Source organism: Ambystoma mexicanum, chromosome 2p (assembly GCF_040938575.1).
Source record: "Ambystoma mexicanum isolate Mex_15411 chromosome 2p, UKY_AmexF1_1, whole genome shotgun sequence".
NCBI lineage: Eukaryota > Metazoa > Chordata > Amphibia > Caudata > Ambystomatidae > Ambystoma > Ambystoma mexicanum.
The window spans coordinates 970889417-970915979 of record NC_090923.1 but is presented as its reverse complement, the minus strand read 5'-3'; the positions used below and the strand labels follow the sequence as shown (position 1 = coordinate 970915979).

General features: G+C 48.6%; 1 protein-coding gene across 3 annotated transcripts in view; it reads right to left on the bottom strand.

Annotated features, from left to right (window-relative positions):
• The window catches only part of SPTBN2 (spectrin beta, non-erythrocytic 2), a 1293574-nt gene that overhangs the window by 35935 nt on the left and 1231076 nt on the right, over positions 1 to 26563 (bottom strand). The gene's annotated exons all lie outside the window — the stretch shown is intronic.

Genomic DNA, 26563 nt, shown 5'->3' with positions numbered 1-26563 from the left:
AGCGGTAAAGAATTTCTTATAAAGCGTCCAGTATGGTAGGCCTCACTCCAGACAAATGCTCACTCCAAACAAATGTTATATGTCTGTTTTTTGTCATGTTTAACTACTTTTTAATCCCTATATATGGACAAATGTTCTTAAAATTCACTACTTACACATTTACGTGGGGGTACCCCTAACCCTACTTAGAGAGATTGGGTGAGTGCTCACACAGTGTTCTATATGGCCCCCTTGAAAAACATTTCCAGGGCTACTTTTGGTTCCGGTGTATGCCTGTGAATATATTATATAAATGCTCACTTCTTACAACAGTAAGCCACATTGGTGAGGGTTCATGTGAGAATAGAAAGGAGCAAATGTGTAATGCATGCATGTAGGAACACACTCAATGCTCTCTAATGGAAGTTTCAAAGTGCTATGGGGAGATGAGAAAAGGGGAGTATATGTAATAAGATATAGGGAATTTGGGGAGAGCAGAGGATGACCATAAAAAGTGAAGAACAAGTTACTTACCTGTAACTCCTGTTCTGCAGCATGGGTATCTTACATCGATTCACATGCTCATGAATATTCCCTGTCAGGCTGGGAATCCTTGGTAATATTAAAAGAAGTTTTGCTTTAAAGATAAAACTGCTTGTCGCTTATACAGTTTATTGCTGTCTCTTTGGGTCATACTGCTCAAGTCAATGGGATTCGTCGTCCTCAGCTCTATCCCCAGTGGCCATCCTCAGATTTAGAGGTGCGTGGCACTAGGAACCAAGAAGAGCCATAGAGGAGTTATGGGGAGGGCCCACATGTGAATCTATACAAGATACCCATGTTGGAGAACAGGAGTTACAGCTAAGTAACTTGTTCCTTCCCAAACATGGAATCTTACATGGATTCACATGACCATGAATACAATTATACAGTAGTACATAAACAACCATGGGAGGTGGCACTGGCTCAACAGATGTAATACAAGAACTCACTTCTGTAACACATTCACGTCAATTAAAAGGTCGCGAAGCACTGTTTGGCTGACACAGGACTCAACCATGGAATCCCTGTTGATGCAGTAGTATTTTGTGAAGGTATGAGTCGACCTCCACATAGCGCCCCATGCAAATGGCCAGCAGGGGAACACCGGACAGGAACACCATATTAGCAGCCATGTCTGGTGGAATGGGCTCTGTCTTCTTGGCAACGGCTTGCTTACAAGCCGGTGGCAATATGTGATACATCCAGAGAGCCACCTGGAAATGAAAGCCTTAGAGAGTGCTTTTCCCTGTCCCCAAGGTGCAAATGTCACGAACAAATGAAGTTCAATAGGAGGACTCATCAATTTTGACAGAATTACATTGAGCTCTCCTTGTGGAGGCTGGAGCCTTCACTGGAGCGAATGCTCTGAACAGACCTTTCAGGAATTCTTTAACAAGTCTGTGAGAACACAAGGAAAGCATGTGCAGTCTGAGTATATCAATAGACAGCTGCCTGGTCTACCTTGGACGTGTAAGCAAGGCCTGCCTTTGCTAGGGAGAGCAGGTACGGCAGAATTTGGGGAGCTTTTATGCGAAGGGCAGAAAACTTGTGCAAATTACACCACATGGAGAAGCGTTTTCATTTGAGCTTATAGCATGCAAGGGTAGACAGGTGCCCTAGCTTTAGCCAGAATATCATTACATTCTTAATGGCCAAACTCTAGTTCGCAGGAACAAGCTGCCAGTCCCAAGGATGTGTTGTGGTGGAGGACAGACCCCCTCCCTCTCTGGAGAGCAGATCTGGAAGAGAGGGCAGTTTGATACAAGGAGCCATAGTCAAGTCGAGAATGTCTGAGTACCAGATCTTGCTGGGCCACGCTGGAGCAATGAGAATCATCTTGCAATGGGTCTGTTGGAGTGCCCGTTATCACTCGTAGAATCAGCGGAACTGGAAGGAACGCGCAGAGTAATTGGCCCTCCCAGGAGAACTAGAAAGTTCCCCCAGACTTCCTGGCTGCGAGTACCAGCTGGCAAACCTGGGGCACTTTCCTTTTCCTGCCGTGGCTGCGGGTACCAGCTGGCAAACCTGGGGGACTTTCCGTTTACTGCCGTGGTGAATAGGTCGATTTGAGGGTGACCACACTTGGAGAAGAGAAGAACTTGAGTCTGATAAAGCTCCCACTCGTGGCAGGATCGCAATTCTTTTCTGAATGAATCTGGAATAGTATTGTGAATACCTGCCAGATGGAATGAGAGACATCTTTTGATCCATCGCCCACTTCCATATTGCTTGCACTTCCTTGGCTAGAATGGGAGAGCGGGTCCCACCCCCAGTTTCCTGATGTAGAACACGGAGATTGTGTTGTCTGTGAAAATGCAAGCCACCTTGCCTTGGAGTTGGGGTTTGAAAGACTTGCGCCCAGAAAACTGCTTCAATCCACTGGTTGCCATAAGTCTCTGGCGTGAAATAGAGCTCAGTGTGTGCTGCAACCTTCCAGGAAGGCGTTGGTGGAGACTGTGGCCTGATGCACTGGAAGGCGAAGAGGAGTGCTTTGCATGAGATGCTGACAAACACACCACCACTGCAGGGCCTTCCTGAACACTGTAATGAGGGTGATCTTGTCATTGCAAGTCCCCGACCATGCATGGTTTCGGAAAGTTGATCAAAAATCACAGCAAAGTTAAGCACATGATGGTCTCCTTGGTGTGCTGTAAAACCAGTGGATGGACGCGGCTCAGCCAGTCATCCAGGTAGGGATAGACATAGATCCCTGAAAGCCAAAGATTGTCTGCAGCTAGAGCCAGCCACTTAGAGCTGACTTGAGGCCGAAGGGAAGAAACTTGGCAATGTCTGCCGTTTACGACAAATCAGTGGGAGCATCAGGGTCTGCGATGAATAGGGATGTGAAAGTAATTAGTTACTTAGCTCTAACTCTGGATCTCCAGCATTGGTATCTTTCATATGGTATCTTTGTTCTGAATATTCCCAGTCGTCAGGCTGGGAATCCTAGGTAACAGAGCAGTTTAAACCTAAACTGAAAACTCTGTCACATTTGTGCTCTAATACAGTAATTATGATTTTGTACTACCCACAGCCAATAGGAACACCTCCCCTGTAGGCCATCTTCAGATTTGGCAGCACACGTGAGTGGCAGTAAGAGCCATAAGAAGAGCCATGCGGGGAAGGCGCGAGGGTTGCATGTTAATCTATGAAAGATAGCATAGCTATGCTGAAGAACCAGTGTTACAGGTAATTAACTTATTCCTTCTCCTGCATTGGATCTTTCGTAGATTCCCATGCTATGAATAGATTACAAAGCAGTATCAAAACAATAAATACAGGCAGAGGCAAGCTCCCAGCAAAACTTACCACTGAGACCCAATAACCTCCACCGATCTCCAGGTGGCTGCACGGCAGATGTCAGGTAGTGGGATCCTAGACAGGAAAGCAGTGGTTGCAGCCATCGCTCTGGTAGAGTGAGCTTCGGGTGTGCCACGGAGAGGGCAGCCGGCCCGTTGATGGCAGTAGGAAATGCAGGCCGCAATCTATCTTGAAATGGAGGCCTTTGACAGAGTGTTTCCCGGCCCAGAGTGTCCAAACGACGCAAACAGTTGATCCGTGGAACGGAATGACTTAGTACGCGCCACATAGTACTTTGAGGGCATGCACCACATACATTGTGTGCAGCGTTTGCCCCACTGGAGATGGTGTGCTGAAGAATACGGGCAGAACCACTTGTTGATTGAGCTGAAAAGAGGACACAGAGTGCCAAAAGTGTTGCGCCTCCCTGAGGAGTGCAGGGGGGGGAGGGGGGAGAGGGGATGGGGAATGGGGATCTGGTGCCCCCCTGCTTCCGGATGTAAAACATGGTGATGGTATCGTCTGTGAAGACCCTCACCACTTTGCCCTTGAGGTACAGCAGAAACGACTTAAGGGCCCATAACTCTGCCTATAGTTCCAATACATGTATGTGTAGCATCTTCTCTTCCAGCAGCCACAGGCCTCTGGCGTAAAGACGTCTGGTGTGAGCTCCCCATCTTTCCAGAGACGCATCCGTTGTGACTGTCTCCTGGTACAGGGGGCTCTGGAAATACGTGCCTCCAGCGATATTGGAGCGCACGCCCCAACATCTGGTCATCGTCAGAACTCCTCGTCGAGCGCGATCTTGTCCTGGAAGCTTCCGGACACCTGGACCCGACGGGCATCTAGGAGCTCCTGTAGACGCTGCATCCGTAGCCTGCAGAGCCGAATCAGGTAAATGCACAACATCATGCCAAGCAGCAGCTTGATGGTCCTCACCTTGGCGACCCTCAGTGCCAACAGCCGTTGCACCTTGTCCAAGATGGCCGATATCCCTTCCTCCGATGGTGACGCCAGGCATGACACTGTGTTGAGCTTTAATCGCAGGAACAGTGTCCTGTGATGGAGTTAAGCAGGACTTTGCATAGTTCACTGAGAACCCCAGATCTGCCAGAAGACAGACGGTCCGCACGTGTGTTCGACGGCGGTGTCCCTTGACTTGGCCTGGCTGAGGCAGTCGTCCACGTAGGGGTAAACGTGAATCCCTTGCAGTCGCAGATGGGCCGCCACCGGCGCCAAGCACTTGAAGACTCTGGGTGCCGACTTCAGCATGAACGTAAGGGCCTTGAACTGATAATGCTTCCCCTGAATGACAAAGCGCAGAAACGTGGTGTCCTTTGTGTATGGGGACGCTGAAGTACGCGCCCTCCAGATCCAACGACGACAAAGTACCTCTTCTCCAGTTGGCCGAGCATGTGCTGCAGCACGACCACCCAGAACTTCTGGGACCTTATGTATTTGTTGAGCCGTTGCAGGATGAGAATGGACCTCCAGCCCCCAGTCTTTTTTTTACGAGCCAGTACCTTGAGTATACTCCTGAGTCGTCGTGGAACCAGCTCTATCGCCCCTTTCTGTAACATGGCCCCGAACCTCCAGCAGCAGCTGAGGGATGTGGTTTTCCTGTCGGGCCACCAGTGGTATTCGCAGACACGTTCATTGGAATTCTAGGGTGGGTCCGTGGGCGAGACCGTCCAGCACCCATCTATCGGTGGAGATGGTCTCCCACACGTCGACGAAGTTCGTCAGCCGGCCTCCCCCTGGGGTGCACGGTTGGGTGCCTGACGTCCTGGCTGGAGCAATCTTGCTTCGAGGTCGACAGACCGCCTTGCGGTCCCCGACAACGGCGATGTCCGCCCCCGAATGCCTTGGAGCGACCCCTGTTGGCTTCCTGGGCCGAGGAACGGGAGGGGCCAACGAGCCACCCCCAAAACCCTTCAAAGAGTGGATTGACTTCCCTCCTGAAGAACGAAAGGACAGTTGTTGCTGTAGGGCACGTTCCAGCTCCATGTCCGTCTTGATGGCCTGGAGATATTCATCCACAGCCTTCTCAAACAGGTTGTCCCCGTCAAAGGGCATGTCCAAAACCCTTGTCTGGACCTCCTGTCTAATGTTGGTGGCCTTGAGCCAACCACGACGGCGAAGACAAACCCTGTTCTGGCGGAAACCTGTGTCCGCGATGTCCAGGGCCACTGTGATGGCGTTGTCCGATGCCATCTCTCCTTCTTGAAGGATCCCCAAAGCCTCAACCCGTTTGTCATCGGGGAGGTAATCCAGCAGCGGGGCCCGTTTAAACCAAAGCTCCTGATCATATCTGGCCACGATCGCGAGGGCGTGTGCAGCCTTGACAGTCGTCACCGCGGAGTAGATCACCTTCTTACCCATCGAATCAAACTTCTTCGCCTGGTTGTCCAGAGGGGTGGAGCAAGAGTAAGAAGCCGAGCCCAACGTCTTCATCCTGGTGGCTGCCCGAGACCCCCGAGTCATAAGGTGCCTCCTCTTCTTGGCCGGGGTTCCCCGGGGTGTCTGGTACTAGTGTCCTGGGTGAGGCACACCCCTGTTTCCCACACGGGGTAGAGGCCTTGGCGTTGAGCCACACCAGCAACCTACCGTGACGATCGTTGACAGTGCGCTTGGAGAAACGAAGGCAGATCTCGCAATCCACTTCCTTGTGATCCGGATGGAAACCGTAGAGGCACTGGGAGGGTTTGTCCTCCACAAACACATTCCTCAATACGCAGCTGGAGCAGAGCTTGAAGAAGGAACTTCCGTCATGGTCTGGTGTGAGGTGTAGGCCCAATAGCTTTCTGGAATCTTCGATGGAACTCAACGATTCTTGTCCTTGAGTGGCATTGAAAGATGCCGACAAACGGATCCCCACTTGCCGGTTAAAGAAACGAAAGAGCACACAGGCTCTATTTGACAAAAATAGGAACTTTTTAACGAAACAGCGCAAAGACATAGAAAGGGTGTCGGTCCCAACACCTGAACGTGCAGTAAAAATCTGAAGATGGCCGCTAGAGGGAGAGGGCAGTCATTGGCTGGGGTCAGTATGACCCAGAGATTAGCTATTGGTTTATAGGAGAAAGAGTTTGTAAGTGAAAGTGATACTTTTTCTTTTACCAAGGATTCACGGCCTGACAGGGAATATACATGAGTATGTGAATCCATGCCAGACCCCATGCTGGAGAACTGTCCTAACAACGTGGAGCAGTTGTCCCGCCAAGTTCTATCATAAGTCCCTTTTTCCACCCAGAGTGAAAGGACTGGCACCTTTGCTGTAGCGTGTCCAGGAGCAGACAGTCTCCGTTTCTGTTTTAATAGACTGCATAGCCACATCCACATCCTTCCTGAATAGGTATTTTCCGTCAAAGGGCATATCTACTGTTAGGGAGAATTTTCATTTCTGTGCTAATTCCCTTCAACCTTAGAGTCCCCCAGCGCTTTTGCTGGACTTTGACTTAAATTTTAACCCTGGATTGAGCGAGACCTTTTTGCTCACTCTCTCATGTGTTTTGACCTGAATTGAATTATGAGTCTGACAAATTCCATAGGCATCTACTTTTTGTATGGGGACACACAGCATCTTATGTGGAGTGCTGGGGGGTTACTTAGTAGCTCCTTATCTTACCCTCTCATGTAAACAATTTATGTTCCCTCACTATTGGTGGCAGTGGTTTAATTCTTGCTACCATTGTGCTTTTCTACCGCAGGCTGAACCCTAAGCTGCAGTACAGAACCAATGGGTGACCATTTTGTCAAAACACCCCCCCCCCCCCCCCCCCCCCGTCTTCTTTTTTCACCATTTTCGGTTTGTGAGGACTTTCTTGGGTTTTGCACTGTGCGTTTACAGATTTGAGCCCTTTGTTTGCCTTGCCTTTGGTGGGCATCAGCCCTGAAACCCATCTCTGGCTCCAGTGTTTCTGGAAGGGCAGGATGTGAGGGAGGTTCCTGAAACTCCCCAGTCCTTTGTCTCTAGGAATGCCAGAAAGGAACCAGACCTGATTGGCTGGCGGGCTGTCCTTTTGGGACAGCCACCCTGCTGTGCGATGGACAGCCTAGGCTGTGCATGAATGGGAGAAACCTGCTTAAAAGACTAGGGTTTTGAGACTAGAGGCAGAGTCGACCACTGGGCGAAACACCCGATGAAGAATCCGTGAACGAAGCTTGCAGTATCCTCCTGGACCTTTGAATTGCCCGGTGAAGCCCTGCTGCTGTGCTGAAACTCCTTTTTCATTTTGACAGAGAAGAACCGGACGGAACAACTTCTTCCCCCTTTGGGTTAGTGGGACCAACAAACCCTGAGACTAACTCCACTGGACCATCTTCCCTGACTGGCTGTACTTCATTGCTGCAAGAACCAAATGCCAGAGGTCGAGTAATCCGTAGTCTAGTGAAACGGCTGATGCAGTAAGGAATCCGTGCAGAAGCTCCAGCAGTCTCATAAGGTCCTACCAGAAGCAGAATGACTAGATCCCAAGTCCCCTCACCAGAGTGCAGGACCCAAGGAGTGAAGGAAGCCCAACCAGTATCCAAGATCCGCAACGGTGCCGTTTGTTAAGCGTTGAAACCACAAAGTGCTGCCGCAGGAGCCCTTCAGATGTCCTCTCTCTTGTCCGCACGAGTGAGGCTCAGGAACACAGGGTCTGCACTGCTGTAGCAAGACAGAATCCAGCTGGACCACTCTTCTTCAAACCAGAGGTACTGTTTAGGTTTGGGGTACTTACCTCATTGCTTTTTAGCTGTGCTATTCTCAGTTGGGAATTTCATTGGCTTAATTTTAGAGTTGCACCCAACACTCTTTTCACAGGCTTAACAGCTTGTGACCCTGCAAGTGATTTTCTACAAACTCTCTGAAGTTGTGCAAAACTGTTTCTGATTTAAGAAGTGCCTCTGCTCCATAGACTGTGTTCCAATTTACTTTGGCTGTCCTGGCTCCCTGAAGACTCTTCTAGCCCATTTACTTTGTTATTGTATGTCCCTCACATAAGTAGTAGCTTGTTGTGAACTGTTACTGCTGGGAAAGGCTGGACTAGATTTCATTGTAAGATTAAGTTGTCCTCACATTTAGTGAGAACCTGTTTAACCTTTTCCTTCCCTAAACCTTTCCTTTTTGCAACCTCAGAACCTGCATAGTATAACCAGTGCGATATATAAATGCCATTATTGTCCTTATAACTGAAGTCACCTCAGGGCGTAGGAATTGTGTACGAAGCATATCCAAAGATTATCCACTGACTTGTTTTGATTCTGAAAAGTACTTTTAAAGTGTATTTACATTGTTAAACAAATTGCCTTTTTTAACAACTCTTATTTAAAAATTGATGTTAATTAAATAAATAAGTATTTATAACAGAAACCTTGAGTGTAAGTGTTACTTGGCTACTTGTATTTATGGATTTCATTTGTACAGCTCTACAGCTCACATTTACCCCTCCTTAGATAGGCCCAGGGCTGCTCAGTCACACTACCAACTTGTGTAGTACAGACCGATGACAAAAAGTGGGTTACCTAATACCAAGCAGATAAGTGTTGTGTAGTCTCACACAGTGTCTAGTCTAGATAAATGTTAAGACAGTCATACCACATTTGAAAGTCACCAGATGTACTAACGCACACTGCATAAACTGTATGCCAATTTCAATTGTGTTAGGCTAAGATGACATGTCTTGAACAGTGTATTATTACCCAGCAATTACAGGCAAACAAAAGGTTTCGGAAGATAGCTCTGTAATGCTATTTTAAATTTTTGTTTTATGATTAAAATCAATAAAATTGTTATTGTATGAAAAGCAACCTGGGTGTTCTCTGATACACAGATTACCAACAGGGATCTGTATAAAGTGTGTTGCATCCATACCCGGCCAGAGCCATACAGGTGGGGTAGCCTAAGTCCCTGCTACTATTATATCAGGCTCCCTCATGACTTAGGCCCCCCCTTACCAAAAAAAGAGGGCCACTCTACCCCCTTATATTATAAAACGTCTCACACAGTTTGACTGCATCAATTCTTTGCATCAATTCTTACCCAACATCTACGACCCTGGACTGGCCATCAGGATAAATGTCTGTGGCCTATAGCCTCTTTGCCTGTGCAGGACCGCTCCATTCCCAAGCTGGCAAAAACCAGTGTCGGCTATGTCCACTGAGACTGATGGCATGGTCTGATGCCAATTGGCCCTCATGGAATATGTCCATAGCTTCCTGTTGGTCATCCAGAAGAAACTCTACTATGGGCACATCTTTTATCACAACTCGCGATCCTAATCTGCGGTCCTACTTTGCCAGGGCCGTAGCAGGATGAGCCAAGGTGACTAGGCCACCCTCTCAGACATCCTCCAACAGCGGAATGGACATTACTGATTTTCTGCGCTGTTCTCTGCGTTGATACAGTATACTGTCCTCGCGCTACTCCTCCGGGGTGAGGCCGAACATTTTGGCCACGCTAGCCATAAGCGCATGGAAGGCGCCAACCTCATCAGGGGGTGAAGTCTCTAATGCGAATATCCAGTTCCCCATCGGCCGCAATGAAATCTTCAAATTAGTCAGTGTGGGATGAATGTGTGGACACCAGGTCCTCTGGATCTGCGCCTGTCCCTGTATCTGACAGCTGATGGGGCCTCGACTGGCGCTCACCCCTTCTGGGCGGTCATGGAACATCCTCATCCTCCCTTAAAGGAATGGTTTGGTCAAAAAATATTATTGTCCCTATCGGTCGGCCATGTGCTTTTAATCATAATTCGATGGTACAAACATTTCCTATGCACCTTACCCGAGTTTTCGTCTCTTGAACACAAGCAAAACCAGGCAGCAGGGCGCGGCCATTTTGTGATAATCCTATCACTTGCCGCATCGCCCTAGGTGACCTGCGTTTGCGGCACTAAATCATATCCCCCGCCCCTGACATCACTAGATGCATACTGCCGATTTCCCAACGCCAAAGCACGTCTCGTGTCAACATTCTCTGCACCTCAGCTAATGACGTGTCGCCATGGAAACGGCAGGAAGCCCCTTTCCTCGACAAGTATAAACAGAGTTTCACAACACACAACAGCAGATTTTCTTTTCCATTCCTTTCGCTGTATTCTGTGACTCGTTTCTGTGATCTGGTCAGCTACCTTCGTTGCTCGTAGCCCGTGTGAACAGATACCAGTACGACCGCTATACATTATTTTTGTTTCTTTACCACACAATGGCAACAATAATGCCCTAGCTGTACGAGCCTGAGTATTCCGCGGAGGAATTACTGGAAAGAGCAAGCTCTGTAGACGATGGGGATTTGGAAAACAGTTGGGCGGACGTTTCAACAGATGAAGAGTCAGGGCCTAGTCGCATAGACGGTGTTTCCACCATGCCAACCGAGGTGGAGAACTGCTGCTGCCGAGAAAACTCTGTATGCTTGTCCTACATATCGCAAGGCCATCCACAGCCGCAATGCGTTACAGAGCTGCCAGACTTCACGGCAGTCTGTCTCACACGGTCCGGGTTGAGGATTTTGATGGTGCTTATGCACGAACTTCACGCAACAGTTCGCCCTCGTAATCCAAGTAACAAGTAAGTGTAGTCTGGGTGTGATACCAGTTGAGCCACTACCATTTCTTGGTTGTCACCTATATTCTCGTAACTTCAAGATATCATTGTCATATCCGTTTAGTCTTGCAATTCTCTAGTAACAGTCGCATAAAAGTCGTTCAATATTGTGCAGTGTCTAGTTAGCATTTTTCATGCCAAAAATGCCATTGCATACAATAACTGTCATTGACAACTAAGGTTTAATACACTTATCTTGGTCATTTAAAAACAGATTGTATCTTTCTCTTTCATAGGTGGTACCGGCTGGTGGCCTATCGTTCGTACACATGGTGGCTTCATGGGAGGCTTGGACACCGCGTTCGACGAGTAATACCCGCCTGTGTCGTTGGCGCCATTAGAAAAACTTTCCCCAGCAACAGTGGTCAGTACAGGGGATTTTCCCTCGCTGAGCTGCAACCAGACCTTTACAATGTCTAGTATTATTGTGCCATTAAAATAAGAAACCAAATAAAACGCAACATATTTTTTATCAAAGGTTGTTTCAGTTTTGAAGTGAATCAAGTGTGTCTCCATTCAGCAGTGTTTTGGTGCCTTGTATGCACGCCTCCTGGCCCATCCATCCCACCCCCCACTATCTAAGGCAGTTCGCACCAGTGGATGTGCGCTGCCATGGGGTGCTGTCAGGGGCGCGAACGGCCAAGGTGCCAAACAATATGTACACTTCAAAAGGTATCCTACGCCCAGGGGCCATTGCTCACATGGCCTCCAGGCAGGCCTCCCCTAAAGCAGACTGTGCCCCTGCAATCCACATAATACCACGACATATACACGTCATTCATTCACAAACACACCCCTTTTTGTTAGTCTTTATATACCACTGGATATTTACCATGAGAACATCTTTGAGCACAGCAGGTCAACTCGTGAACGTGATACTCTGTGACCGCTTTGAGTGAACTCGTCAGTGTGCTACCTGTGAACATCTCCCTGTTCTCCTGCCACTAATTATTCTTTTTGCTGAATCCAACTGTTTGTTGGTCAAGGTAAGGGCATGTATCCTAATCATATCTCCTTCATTTGTAAATTTATATCCATTTCCAAAGTATCTAACTCTGTACTGCTATGTTAATTTGTATCATTGCTATTGACTTGAGTTTCTTTTGTTATTTTATCGATATATCAATTTTTATCAGTGTCAATTGGCATCGTATTGCATTCTTCGGGGACCGTGTCTATAGTATAAGCATGTTTCCTTTTCGTGCATGATAGAACATTCAAGGGACGAGTAACATGTTCTGATTTTCAACACATCAATGAATCGTTTGTGAAATGTATCCTATAATTCAGCCACACACGCTGCACTGGTTTTGCTGTGGTGACCAAAAGAAAGCGTGCAATGAACAATGTATGGTCCAATTCATTCTTTCTCACATGCTTATGCAAAATATTCTTTTAATAATGTTTACCTTTATTTTGCAGAATTTACAACAATGCCTGCATGTTCTATTTTCGGTTGCCCTTCGAAGACCCATGACAAATCCGAAGGCCTTACAATGCATGAATTCCCCAAGACTGTTGATCGAATAAGAGAATGGGTCCGACGTTGCGGATATCCACCGGAAGACCTTGAAAGTAGAGTCAAACAAGTCTTGCAGGACAAGAGGGGTCATTGATACCGCATCTGCAGCCTGCACTTCTCCCCGGATATGTACGACACATCCTTGTTCACAAAGAGGAATCGACTGAACAATTCGGAAATTGCTCCCAAACGCTATTCCGACTTTACTCGTGAAAATGCCACCACAGGTGAGTCACTCTTCCAGATTTAGCTTTACGCCTGTATTTTCAGTGTAAATGCCACTTATAGTACTTTCCATATTTATGTGATTGAATAGCTGTTGAAATAATGACTTTTTTGCTAAACATCAGTCCTTGTTTTTTAGAACCCACATATAAAAAATATTTATGGGGACGGATAACTATGCTATATTATACATTTCAATAAGTGTAATTTTCTCGTATTCTGTCTCCTTACATGCCATTTTGTAATGTTGGAATTTCTAAATCGAATAATACTTTGCCTTTACCACTCCATGACTATCCACCGAATATGAAGGAACAAGATTCAACATCCATGTCTTGCCTGGAGTCATCAACCACTTTGAGCGCGTATCCGGTAATGTTACCTAGCTATTCTGTTCCAGACTGGTTTTATGCACGGAATTCTAGATAATGTGATCATATTTTCGCAACGTATCATTGCATTACACAATGTTTCTTTACTACTTTACTGTTGACATGTACCTTTCCAAATTGTGTGTCCCGTTTCCAATCTTTTCGACTTTACTAATGCAAGTACTGTGTTTCAGGGAGATGCTGAAGCGTCCACTATAATCCGAACACCCCTCGTAGAAGATCCGGTGTCAGAGGTATGGGTCTTCATAACTCAATAGGACGAGATAATCTGATCATATTTTCATATTGTGCAATTGTCTTACACAATGTTTAATTCCTACTTCACTATTGATATGTACCTTTGCCGTCTTTCCGAATTGTGTGTCCCGTTTACAATCTTTTCGTCCCGGAACCAGACCTTACAGTTGATCTGGACCCAGAGGTATGCGCACTGACAGTACCATCAAATTAAAAAGTCGGTCTAATTAGATGTGTAATGCCAATGACTTATTTTAAATGGATACTATTTTTTGTAGGGATGTATACAAGATCCGTACATTGAACCGGAGGAACGTGCATATGAGTCGGTGCGCCAGTTTGCTGATGTTAGAGTAAAGAAGGTTTCAAAGAAAAGAAATAAAAATAAAGTTAGTTATAAACACTTTCTATTGTTGGCAATAGATTTGTGCTAAGGCCTTCATTATATGCTTTTTTTTAATGCCAATTGTACAACACTATGTTGGATTTACACTGAACATCCCTTTTCCTATCTGTCCTGTAGTCGCCCGATGGAGTACGGACTATGCAGACACAGACAGCTATACAAATGACAGATGCTGCTTGCCAAACTGTTTTCACTATGGAGGAACTATTCATTGAGGCACGTCGTGTTCGCACTCGAGATGCCTATGTCCAATGGCCAGAAAATGAATTTAATAAGACCGGCGATTCCAGCAAAGTGTTCTTGGACCATTGCTACAATGCGCCCGCTCCACCAGAGGAAGGTGAAATTGAATTTATTGATGATAGTTTAACATTACTAGATGAGCACTTGACACAATCGACAACCGCCAAAAAAATGCCCCCCAAAAAACAGTCCACATTGATCTTTTCTCCTATCCATCGTCAAGTAACAGATGTTGAAATGACAGAAACTGAAGCATCATCACTATTGACCGACGAAATAGACAAAGATATCGACTATAGTATGTCCGGTTTGGCTGATATGTCCACAACGGTTCAGTCTGAGACCACAGTGTTGCCAGATGACAGTATAATAAAAGAGGCCAAATACATAGTATTCGACAGCAGCTTGATGGAGATTATACAGATGCTGAAATGTGTGCATTCAGTGGGAGGGGAAGTATGTGGAAAGCCATTGGTAAGCGTGACTCGTCTAACACAAGGCAGTAACCTCAAAATACATGCCGCCTGTGAAAAGTCACTAAGCATTTTCATGGTCCGCTCAACCGATGCTGGTGAAACTGCCAGCTGGCAATCTACTCTGTGCAGCAGCTTTACGTTTCAGTGGCTCCAGTTTCATGAAGTTATCCAGGTTCCTTCAGTTTGTGGGACTCCATTTCATTTCTAAAACGCAATATTACAAATACCAACGTGATTATCTGCCATTAGTGATGCTTGGAGAATTGAAAAATTGGCTATTCAAAGTACATTCCCCGACAAACGGTTCAGGCTAGCCGGCGATGGACAGTGTGACAGCCCCGGATTTTCTGCTAAGTGCTGCACCTACCATCTTCAGGACATGGAAAGTAAGAAAATTATGAGTTTGGTGGTCGTGCAGGTGTCCCAATGTAAATCCTCGGTGGCCATGGAGAAACTTGGTTTTATAAAATCACTGAAAGATCTACAATCGAGGGGAATGCAAATCAACCTCATAGCCACGGACAGACACGATTCAATAGCCAAGACAATGAGAGCAGTATCCAAATATTAAACATCAATTTGATGTATGGCATGTTGCCAAATCAATCAATAAAACAATCTTGGCTGCATGGAAAAAAAAAAAGGTTTGGAAGGTATTTCGCAATGGTCCCAGTCTTTCAGCAACCATCTTTGGTGGAGCAGAAAAACATGTGATGGGTCTGTGGAAATTCTACTGGAAAAATGGCGGTCACTAATGCACCACTGTTCCAACGTTCACCACTGGACAGAAAACCAACATTTCCACCAATGTGAACATGGCCCTTTGTCCCCAAAGCAGGCACGGAAGAAGAAGTGGTTGATCCCATCTTCACCTCCACACAAAGCCCTTGAGAAGATGGTGTTTGATAAAACTATCAAGAGATCTTAAGGGACTCTCAGAATTCTGTCATGCAGGAGATTTGGAGGTGTTCCATAATATGTGCCTAAAGTACATGCCAAAGAGATTGGTTTTTGGCATCCAGGGGATGAAATGTCGGACTTTATTTGCAGTATAAGCACATAACGAGAATGTGGGCCGGGAACAATCTAGGACTGCAGGAAACTTAGGGATGCTTCGCTACACTATGGCCTTTACGAAAAGAAGCAAAAAAAGGGTTGTCAAACCAGTATATGAGAAAATGGAATTTGATTTTGTGAAAGATCTTATTGTTAATGTTGTCGAGATGCATACTCATGGAATCGCGCACAAAATCTGTTCAAAGCACGCATACATGGCCACAAAACCTTGCCAGCGTGCCAGGTCCACCCAAAGCAGAGCTTGTTAAATCGTTCAAATCCCGGTTGAAATGATTACCGTCTGTTTTTATTTTTGCAAAAAATGTTTCTATAAACTGTACAAATAAAGTATGTATTTTGTCTTTTGAAATCTATCCTCAGTCCTTTTCTTAAAAATTTTACAATTATTACGATTGCTTTCACATTTCACAGTTTAGTTGATATACTGTGGGACCTTCATTTTTCGTATTAATGACCAATGGGTAACAGTGTGTAAGAATATTTGGGTTTTGGCAGATGACTTGCAATAAAGTTCTGCAAAAAGCTGAATAACTGCTGGACCTACAAAAGGGATTAGATCTAGGCCACAAAACTTTATAGGCACACAAGAAGTACTCCAAATTTCACCTACAGCTGAGCAGCGCCACAAACGACGAGCAGTGATAGCCCACAATTTTCTGTGCCCGTGCTTAAAAATTCATGTTCTCATGGATGCGTTGACACGGGATGTTGCAAAGTAAGATTCCATGTTCATTTTGAGTGAAGGTCACCAGCTTTGAATTTTTGTTTGGGAGCTGGGAGACCGACGCGTCCCACGCACAGTATAAGGTTCTATTGTTTTTGACCTTGAGAGGCAGGGACCATTCCGAAAGGGATTGAATTGAAGGTGGGTGTAATAACGTATGATATGATAAGGATGCCCATTCCAAAACTGGACCTAGTTACATATATGTTCAGTTTATGAGAAAACGTTTGCACAAACGGAGGAGTCTGCTTTACGCTTAGAGAATGGAAATGCCGAATATAATGTAAGTTTCTCTTTAGACGATTTCATACCAGAACTAATCAAAATATGAATAGCTGACCGTTACTGCTGGGTGACATTGTGCTTGTTCGTTCTGTTTGGCATATTGCAATGAAGTGCTAGTACAACCTTTGTGTGCATGGCTATCTACCGGGCACATAGGCAGGCCAGCATCGAGAAGCATGTAGACCACCACTCGTTTCTCCCTGGCTCTAAGCTAATAAATCATTACATTGTTTTTGCACCTTGAAATCTAGCCCCAGTTTACGCATTACGTTTAGAGCTCAACATTCTCATTCGCACTATCCTCGGAAGCAAATAGCAGAGTACTTTGATATTCCACGTTGTATTCTCTCGGTTCACATTGTGTCACCTCTGCGCCAATGAAGGAAATGATTAATTGTAATAAAGATCGGCTACTGAGACATTTTTCGATTTTTATCTTTTGCAAACAGGTACATCGTGCCGTTCTGCAATTGTCATCCATTCCAGACCCCGACCAATGGCTTCTTCAACCGCCAGCTGCAGCTACATGTCAATCACTGGATCTACTTGACCGTATTTTGGGGCGACTGACAAGGTCCAATCTGTCCGTACGCGGTACCGGCAATTAGAAGCAACATAACCTTTACAGTGGTCTAGTGCCAAGTTGAAGCACCAGCCTTGCAGTTCACAGTGCGACCAAAGTGCTTTGTTTACCCAAAATGAACACCCTGTGTACCCAAAAGGAACAGAGCGTGACTCACGATAAACATTTGCGGATTTATGAAACGAGAGCAAAGAAAAAAGTTCAATTTTAATTGATTTGGTCACACGCCGAATGTTATCGAAACATTTAATGTTAAATAAATGTACTTTACCAATTGTACAGTCTTGTTGTTTCCTTTTAAAGTTCAGTTTAATATTCCTAATTGTGACGCGCCGCGCTGTGAGACGATGTGCGTTTTCCGGGTTCCGCGTCTAGTCGCGTAGGTGACGACTGGGCGCGTTTGGCCACGCTGCCCAGCAACGTCACGGAGAGAAGCGGAGAATATAAATGATTTGGTGATGTCAGGCTCAGGGGCAGGGGATATGATTTAGTGCCGCAAACACAGGCCACCCAGGGCGATGCGGCAAGTGATAAGATTATCACAAGATGGCCGCGCCCGGCTGCCTTATTTTGCTCGTGTTCATGAGACGAAAACTCGGGTAAGGTGCATATGAAATGTTTGTACGATCAATCGAATTATGGTTAAAAGCACATGGCCGAACCATAGGGACAAGAATATTTCTAACCGAACCATTCCTTTAATGGCCCAGGGACATCGGCGTGAGGCCATTTGGCGGTACCGAAACTGGAGCTAGTGCAGGGAGCCTTTGTTGAAAAGTTACTACCAGTGTGGTTAAGGTGGCTGAAATGTCAGCAGAGGCAATGATGGAGCCGGCAGCACTGGAGGCAAGTCGTCCCCTGTTGGAGATGTGTGCAGGGGTGGCAATACTGGCAGTCTGATTAGGCTTGCCTCATCCAGTGGAGAACTCTGTTGCCTTCTAGGCTCAGCACAGATTGGGACGGATTCGGCCTTTGCACAAGAATGTACTCGAAATTGTTAGGTCTCCTGGTATTGGGGTTCTGCAGCTCTGGAAGCTCCTAGTACCTCGGGAGATGCTTGTTTCAAAGTTATTCTTGGGACTGGTTGTTCCCACCAGCCAAAGGGAAGGAGTAGTCTTCTTCGGAGCTCCTCTGTTGCATAGAAAACAGGGTCGGGACAGCAGCGGTCGGTTCACAGTCTTGCAAAGGGTCTGCATGCGTCTGTTAGTCGTCTTCTTTGGTTATTTCGGTTTACAGGGATCGAGTTGCTTTACACACTCCAGAAGCCTCACCTTTTATACAGTTCCAGCACACACTCCTCTGCAATCTCTCAGCATTTTACAGAAAGGGGCGTTTGGCTGCCCAATCGGGACAGCCAGATGTTGGGTAAGATTTTCATAAAAATGGTAAATCCTCCTGACCTGGGTCAACCCCAGAACATTTTGCTTTTATACCTCCGAGTTGGAATCTTTTTCCACATGCACAGAATCTTACTCTTTTTATCGGTGTCATGTTTTAGACACTCCATAGTGCCTTAAGTTATCCTCTTTAACAACATTTTGGCAATAAGTGCCTGTTGTTGCTGGGTTGCCCTAGGGGCTCCCCTTTTAACTTTCTATGGCCAACCTTGAGAGAACTACAGTTCCCAAGGGTAGAAAGGATCTTTTGATCCCTTATACACTTTGTTTGGTGAAACCAGCACAACCCACCTTATGTGGAGTGATGGGGAGATGCAATGTATCCCCTTTCACAATAAAACGAACTATTCTGTTACAGGGACAGGCTTACCTTCAATGGCTGGTGGCAGTGATACCTTGTATTAATTTGTTGCACCTTTACCGCGGGCTGTGTTCACAGCTGCAGTAAAGGCACCTAAGGGTGCTCATTTTACCAAAATGGCACCAGTCTTCTTTTTTCGCCATTTTAATGTTTCTTGACCTTCCTTGTTCCTTCCCCTGCCATCCAGAGCAGGAAATTCCTTTGTGTGATTTTTATCTTCGGCAGGAGTCCCCTGGACTCCCCACCCAGGCTCCAGTCTATCTATGAAGGCAGAAAGCGGGGGAGGAGTCCAAAACTTTGTAGCCCTTTGGCTTCCTCCTTGCCTGAATGGGGACAAATACCAGTGGGGGGCTGGCTGTCCTGATTGGACAACCAGACCGCATCTTGTTGTACAATGCATAGAGAGAATGCAGAGGTTATTCTGTAGTTCCTGTTAAATACTGCAAACCTGGAATCTGAAGACAAGTCGACCACTGGAACCGAAATCAAAGAGGATGATTAAGGAAAAGCGGCTCAGGCGATTTCCAGCAACCGGAGAGCCTGCTGTGTAACTAGAGCCTGCTGTAGCCCTTCCTTCCAATCGACCTGGGGACTCCGAATACATCGACCCTGACCCAGAGCATGGTGAGACCCATTAGAATCAGGAAGACCTGCATTTTGAGCCTTCCCACGTGTTCCTGCGACCTTGCAGGGCTGCAATACCCCAATACCCTAGGACCTCGAGCCATTGTGCCGTGCATGGTCTTCCGAATCTTGCTGAAACTTCTTGGGCATCCTGGTGGATCTCCAGAGACCCTAATCGAGTCCTAAAAGTCCCCTCACCAGAGTGTTGGACTTTTGCAACAACGAGAATTCAAACACGATTTTCTGTCTTCTTCTGTGCTCCTTGAAAAGGCACCACATACACAGAACTGCATTCAGCTACGAGGAAAACCTTGCCTAGAGCCTTCTTCATTGATCCCTGCTGCAAAGTTCCTTCTGAGGTCTTGTTTTCAGTCACCACGACAAGGAATCCACTGACCGGGTATTTGGCTGCAGATCCTTAAGTCCTGCTGCTGCAAAATCTTCAATGCAGAGGTACTTGGGTATGTACTTACCTTAAGTCTCTTGGGATTCCTGTGTAGCTGTGGGGTGTTTTCTGTGATGGGGAGCCCTCTCATCCAGTGCACCCACTCCCCCTGCTAGGGTGCCTTCTGTGAAGCCTGTGAACCCTCTTAACTCTAAAGTAAAATACTCACCCAGTCATCAGAGGAATTCTGACTTTTTCTACTTAAGAACCTATTCTGACACTGTCTGTTGGTCACTAGATCCTAGTGACCCCCCTTCTGCCACTGAACACTCATGCTTCAAGAATACGTGAAAGACTAAGGGATTGGACCTTTTGGCTAGAAATGAAGTGTTTAAAAGTGACTTACTTGTAAGAGTTGTTTGGCAACTGTAACTACGAGTGAACAGTTACAAAAGTTCTTACTTACCTTGGATGTGTGATGCACTATTCTTAAAAGTATGGTTAGCATTTTTCTTTTTCCATTCCTAAGAATGTGAACCCCTAATCCCTGGCCTCTGTTTCTCTGGCCAACGAATGTAATTGTCATTTTTCCAGGAGAAAGTTAATGCCATATGTCTGTATGTTCAGTGTCCACTGAAGCGGACTTAAGTGTCTCCCACCTTATATCTTTACCTAACTTCGGTCCTAGTTTTTCCTTCTCCACTGTTGGGTCAGATGACATTTTTGGATACCTGGAAAAGCTAAAACATACACGTTTTGCCTATGAACCAATCCCGGTGTGGTTGGCAAAACATGCCTTGGCCCTTAGCAAACCTCTGGCGTCCTTTATAAATGCTCATCTTTCACAAGGCTGTGTTCCCATGGAGTTAAAAAAAAAAATCATTCCTCACACCACTGTTAAAGAAACCAACTTTAGACCACAAAATCTTGGCTAACTATCGGCCAATAGCCGGCCTGTTATGGCCTGCAAACTTTCTAGAAAGTATGGTGACAAAACAACTCCAGACATTTACAGATAAAATGGATTTGTGACTGTTTTCAGTTGGGGATTAGACCGGCCCATGGAACCGAGACTGCCCCGACAACGGTCTGGGATGACCTGTTGGAGGCTGCTGTCAAAGGTATTATAAGCATGCTTATTATGCTGGAACCGTCGGCGGCCTTCAACCCGGTGGACTACGACATCCTTATCACCAGACTGTCATCAGTGGCACATGTCTCGGAGGAGGGCATGAGATGGTTTGTGTCCTTTTCATCAGAACGTACCTAGCAGGTAAAAATGGGCGACTGCCTCTCTGAAATTGTGCGGATTGAGTGTGGGGTACCCCAAGTGTCCTCACTGTCACCCTTATTGTTCAACATCTATATTCATATTCTATCGGAATTTGGTTCGTCAGACCATTCATATGCGGATGACATCCAAATGTAGGTGCGATTAAACCAACCTGCTAAGGAACAAGTTACTTACCTGTAACTGTTGTTCTCCAGCATGGGTCTGGCATGGATTCACATGCTCATGAATATTCCCCGTCGTCAGGCTGGGAATCCTCGGTAAAGAAAAAATCAGTATCAGTTTCGTTTCTGATCTGTCTTTCGTATTAGTAACCAATCACTGATCGCTGCGTCATACTGACCACAGCCAATGACTGCCCTCTACCTAAGCCCCGCCTCTGGCAGCCATCTTCAGATTTGGTAGCACATGAAGTGGCAGTATGACCAAGTGAAGAGCCGCAGAGGGGTAGGCGGGAGGGTTCGCATGTGAATCCATGCCAGACCCATGCTGGAGAACAATAGTTACAGGTAAGTAACTTGTTCCTTCTCCAGCATGGGGTCTGGCATGGATTCACATGCTCATGAATAAAGAATACATAGCAGTACACACATGCACAACCACGGGAGGTGGCAAAGGCTCAACATTAAGCATTACATCAAACTCAACATTAAGCAATTCTTACCTTCTCACCAGGCTCACCTTAGGCGAACAGATTGCGCAGCACTGCTTGGCCGACCCTGGACTCCTCCCTGGTATCCCGATCGACGCAGTAGAATTTCGTGAAGGTGTGCGTCGACCTCCACGTAGCAGCCCTGCAGATGTCCAGCAAGGGCACACCAGATAGGAATGCCGTGGTAGCTGCGAGCGCTCTGGTGGAATGGGCTCTCGGACGGCCAGGCAGCGGTCGGTTTGCCAACCGATGACAGTACATGATACAGCCGGAGAGCCATCTGGAAATGGAGGCCTTTGAGAGCGCCTTCCCCTGATTGACAGGTCCAAAGTTCACAAAAAGTTGTGACGTCTTCCGAAAACACTTTGTGCGGTCCACGTAAAACTTCAGCGCTCTAGCCACATCCAGTGAGTGCAAAGTCCTTTCGGTCGGCGACGAAGGTGACGGGAAGAAAACAGGCAACACCAATGGTTCGTTGAGGTGGAATTCCGACGGCACCTTGGGCATGAAGGAGGGGTGCGTCCTGAGCACTACCCTTGTGTCGTGAAAAGTCAAGTACGGGGGCTTGCAGGAAAGGGCCTGGATCTCTCCCACTCTTCGTGCGGAGGTGATGGCCACAAGAAACGCTGTTTTCCACGACAAGAACTTCAACGGAGCCGAGTGCAGAGGCTCAAACGGAGGTCCCATGAGCTTGGTCAGCACCACGTTGAGCTCCCACGCTGGGGCCGGAGCCTTCACCGGCGGGAACGATCTGAACAGTCCCTTCATGAATTCTTTCACCAGACGATGAGCCCACAAAGACGTCCGCCCCGTGGTTCTGTTGTATCGGGAGATCGCAGCAAGATGAATCTTGATCGACGCATGCGCCAGTCCAGCCTTGGCCAGTGTCAGAAGGTACGGCAGTATCTGGGGAGCCGTAATCCCTAGAGGGTTAATCTTCTGTGCGTGGCACCAGACAGAGAACCTCTTCCATTTGTGTCCATAGCATTTAAGAGTTGAGGACGCCCTGGCCTTTGCAAGAACCTCTCTGCAGTCGGCCGGTATGTCGTATCCTCCAAACTCTAACGCTGCAGGAGCCAGGCCCGCAAGTTCAGCGACTTCAGGTCGTGATGGAGGATGGCGCCTCCTTCCCTGGAGAGAAGATCCGCGTCCACTGGCAGCTTGATTGACGGGGACGCTGACAAGTCCAGAAGGTCCGGGAACCATATCTGCCTCGGCCACGCAGGTGCGACGAGGATCATCCTGCACCGTGACCTCTTGAGCTGGTTGATGAGCCGGATAAGCAATGGCAATGGAGGGAACGCGTATAGAAACAGGCCCTCCCAGGGGAACGAGAAAGCATCACCCATGCTCCTCGGCTGGGGAAACCTGCTGGCGAACCTCCGGCACTTGGAGTTCGTCGCCGTCGCGAACAGATCGATCTGGGGTGTGCCCCACCGTCGGAAGAGGCGGTCCACTAGATCCTGTTGTAGTTCCCACTCGTGGCACGAGCGCAGCTCTCTGCTGAGCGAGTCGGCGATGGTGTTTTTTATCCCTGCCAGACTAAACGGCACCAGAAACATCCCTTGGGCGACGGCCCAATGCCACAGATCCTGCGCATCCTTGGACAGGGCTGGGGACCGGGTTCCGCCCTGCTTCCTGATGTAGAACATGGTGGTGGTGTTGTCGGTGAAGATCCTCACCACCTTGCCCTTGAGGGACGGAAGAAAGGACCTGAGGGCCCAAAACACTGCACGGAGCTCCAGGACGTTGATATGGAGGGACTTCTCCGTCGGAAGCCAAAGGCCTCTCGCGTGCAGATTTTCGGTGTGCACTCCCCACCCTTCCAGGGAGGCATCCGTGGTCACTGTCTCCTGGTGGCCGGGGGTCTGGAAGTCCATGCCCGCCGTCAGATGCACGCGGGTGCCCCACCACCAGATCGCTCGTCGGAAACTCTCGTCGAGTGTGATCCTCTCCTCGAAGCTGCCCGTCGTCTGGATCCAGCGCGCGTCCAGGAACTCCTGCAACCGGCGCTTCTGGAGCCTGCACAGGCGGATGAGGTAAATGCAAGAAGACATCATTCCGAGGAGGGACTTGATGGACCTCACCCTGGCCGCGTCCGCAACCAGCATCCGCTGCACCTTGCCCAAGATGGCCCTCATCCTTTCCTCCGACGGAGAGGCCAGAAGCAACACTGTCGAGCCTCGCTCCCAGAAACAGTGAGTCTTGCGCGGGCACCAGGTGGGACTTGGCGTAGTTTATAGAGAATCCCAGGTCCGTGAGTAGTTGGACGGTCCTTGCAGTGTGCTCCACGGCGAGCTCCTTCGTCTTTGCTCCGATGAGCCAGTCGTCCAGGTAGGGGTAGACGTGGATCCCCTCCCGGCGCAGCTGCGCCGCCACAGGTGCGAGGCACTTGGTGAACACCCTGGGTGCCGACCTCAATCCGAAGGGAAGGGCTCTGAACTGGTAGTGACGCCCTTGGACCACGAACCTGAGAAACTTTCAGTGTCCCTTTAGGATGGGAATATGGAAGTAGGCATCCTCCAAATCCAACAACGACAGGAAATCGCCCTCCTCCAGTTGACCCAGGACGTGTTGGAGGGTGACCATCCGGAACTTCTGCCCCTTGATGAATTTGTTCAGTCATCACAGGTCCAGGATGGGACGCCATCCTCCCGTCTTCTTCACGAGGAAGTATCTTGAGTAAATTCCGGAGCCCCGAAGCCTCTTTGGGACGAGCTTGATGGCGCCCTTCTTGAGCATCGCCTTTACCTCCAAGAGAAGTTGAGGGACGTGATGTTCTTTCCTGGCCACAGGGGGGACGCGCGGGCACCTCCTTAGAAACTCGAGCGCGTGACCCTGAGCTAGGGCATCCAGCACCCAACGGTCGGTGGAGATGGACTCCCACACGCTGACGAAGCTCGCCAGCTGGCCTCCCACCGGGGTGCTTCGGTGGGGGCCCGACCCCACGGCCGGTTCAGTCCTGCTTCGACGAGGCCTTGCCGCCTTGTCCTCCTTGGCGACGATGGCGGGGTCCGCCTGACATGCCTCGTCCCCTGTAAGCTTCTTGTGACGACGAACGGGCCACTTGACGGTAGGTGGAAAATCCGCCGCTGGAACCTTTGGAGGCACCCTGTTTGCCTCCGCCGCTCCGAAAGGGCGGCTGCTGTTGCTGGAGAACCCCCAAGAGCCCGGGCCGTCTCCGTGTCCGCCTTGATGGCTTGAAGGGAATCGTCCACTGTTTTCCCAAACAGGTTGTTTCTGTCGAACGGCATGTCCAAGACTCTGGTCTGCACGTCCTGACGGAAGTCAGTAGCCTTGAGCCATCCACGCCGCCTAAGGCACACGCTGTTGCCCAACTGGCGAAATCCAGTGTCAGCGATGTCTGTCGCCATCGTGATGGCGTGGTCTGAAGCCACCTCTCCTTCCTGCAAGATCTCTAGGGCTTCCGCCCTCTTGTCGTCCGGTAGGAAGTCCAGCAGGGGGGCCAGTTTGAACCACAACTCCCTGTCGTAACGGGCTACGATAGCCAAGGCGTTGGCCGCCTTAATCGTCGTCTCTGCCGACGAGATGACTCTGCGTCCCATTGTGTCTAATTTCTTTCCCTCGCCGTCCGGCGGGGAGGTCGATGTAGAGGCCGTGCCCCCCCCCCCCGCTTTCTTCCTGGCCGCCACGGAGACGACCGAGTCCGGGGTCGGCTGTGCCCGAAGGCACAAGGGGGCCGCGTCCGGGACCCAGTACTTCTTCTCGTACCGATCCCTTCTAGCCGGCTTTGTGGATGGGTTCTTGAGGAGGGCGAGGCCCTCATCCCAAATATCGTCTAGTAGAGGTACAGCGAGGACCGTCTTCCTCTTGGTCTCGCGCCGTTGACAAAGGAAACCTTCCTCCTTCTCTTCCGGGCAGAGCTGGAAAAGCTCGGATGCCCTGGAGATCATGGAGTGAAACGATCCAATCTCGTTGGGCGGGGAAGCCCGGGTGGGAGGTGACGGGAGATCCTCGTCGTAAACCTCGTCGTCTGTACCCGTCGCGGCCGTGTCAGTCCCCGTATCATCCCCACGTGTCGTGGACGGGGAGGAGGGCTGAACAGGGCGCGATGGCTGAAAAGGAGGTGGAGGGTGAATCCTTCTTCTCTTAGGGGGAGGGCTCCCAGAAGGTTCCTCCGTTGGTGGTAACGGCAGTCTCGTCCTTATCTCCGAGCATAAGGACTGTATAGCCAACAAAATGGCCGCCGAGTTGTCTTGCGGCACTGGTTGAGGGAGATCCGACGGGAGATCATGAGCCCCGTCGACATCCTTGACACCCTCGTCGTCTTCCACGTTGGGGTCGCCCCGACAGGATGGCCTTCTTCCATGCCAGAGCCGTGGCCTAAGACTTCGATCAGCTCCTCCTCAGAGGCTAAGGCCGAGTCCACGACGGCCTCCTGCCCCCCCTTTTTCTTCTCCGTCGGAGGTTTCACAGAGGTCCTGTCGATGGGCACGTAAGAGGACTCCCTCCGCGGTGGCAGGGAGATTCTGGGCCCTGGGCTCGCCACCACTGGTGTAGCCTCCACAGGCTGAGCCAGGGTCGCCGTGACTGTCTCAATAGAGGCCTTGGCCGGATGGATCAAGGCTTTCACCACCTTAGGTGCGCTCACTGCCTTTGGGGGAGGGTCACCACCTCGCTCCCCTTCAGATGGGGCCTTAGGGCACGATTGGGGTCTCTCCAGGAGTTTCGCCGGGTGCTCGGCCTTCCTCTTACCCGAGCCAGAGCGTTGGCTCATGGTTGATGGCGCCGGGGAGGATGCGCCCTGCCTGGCG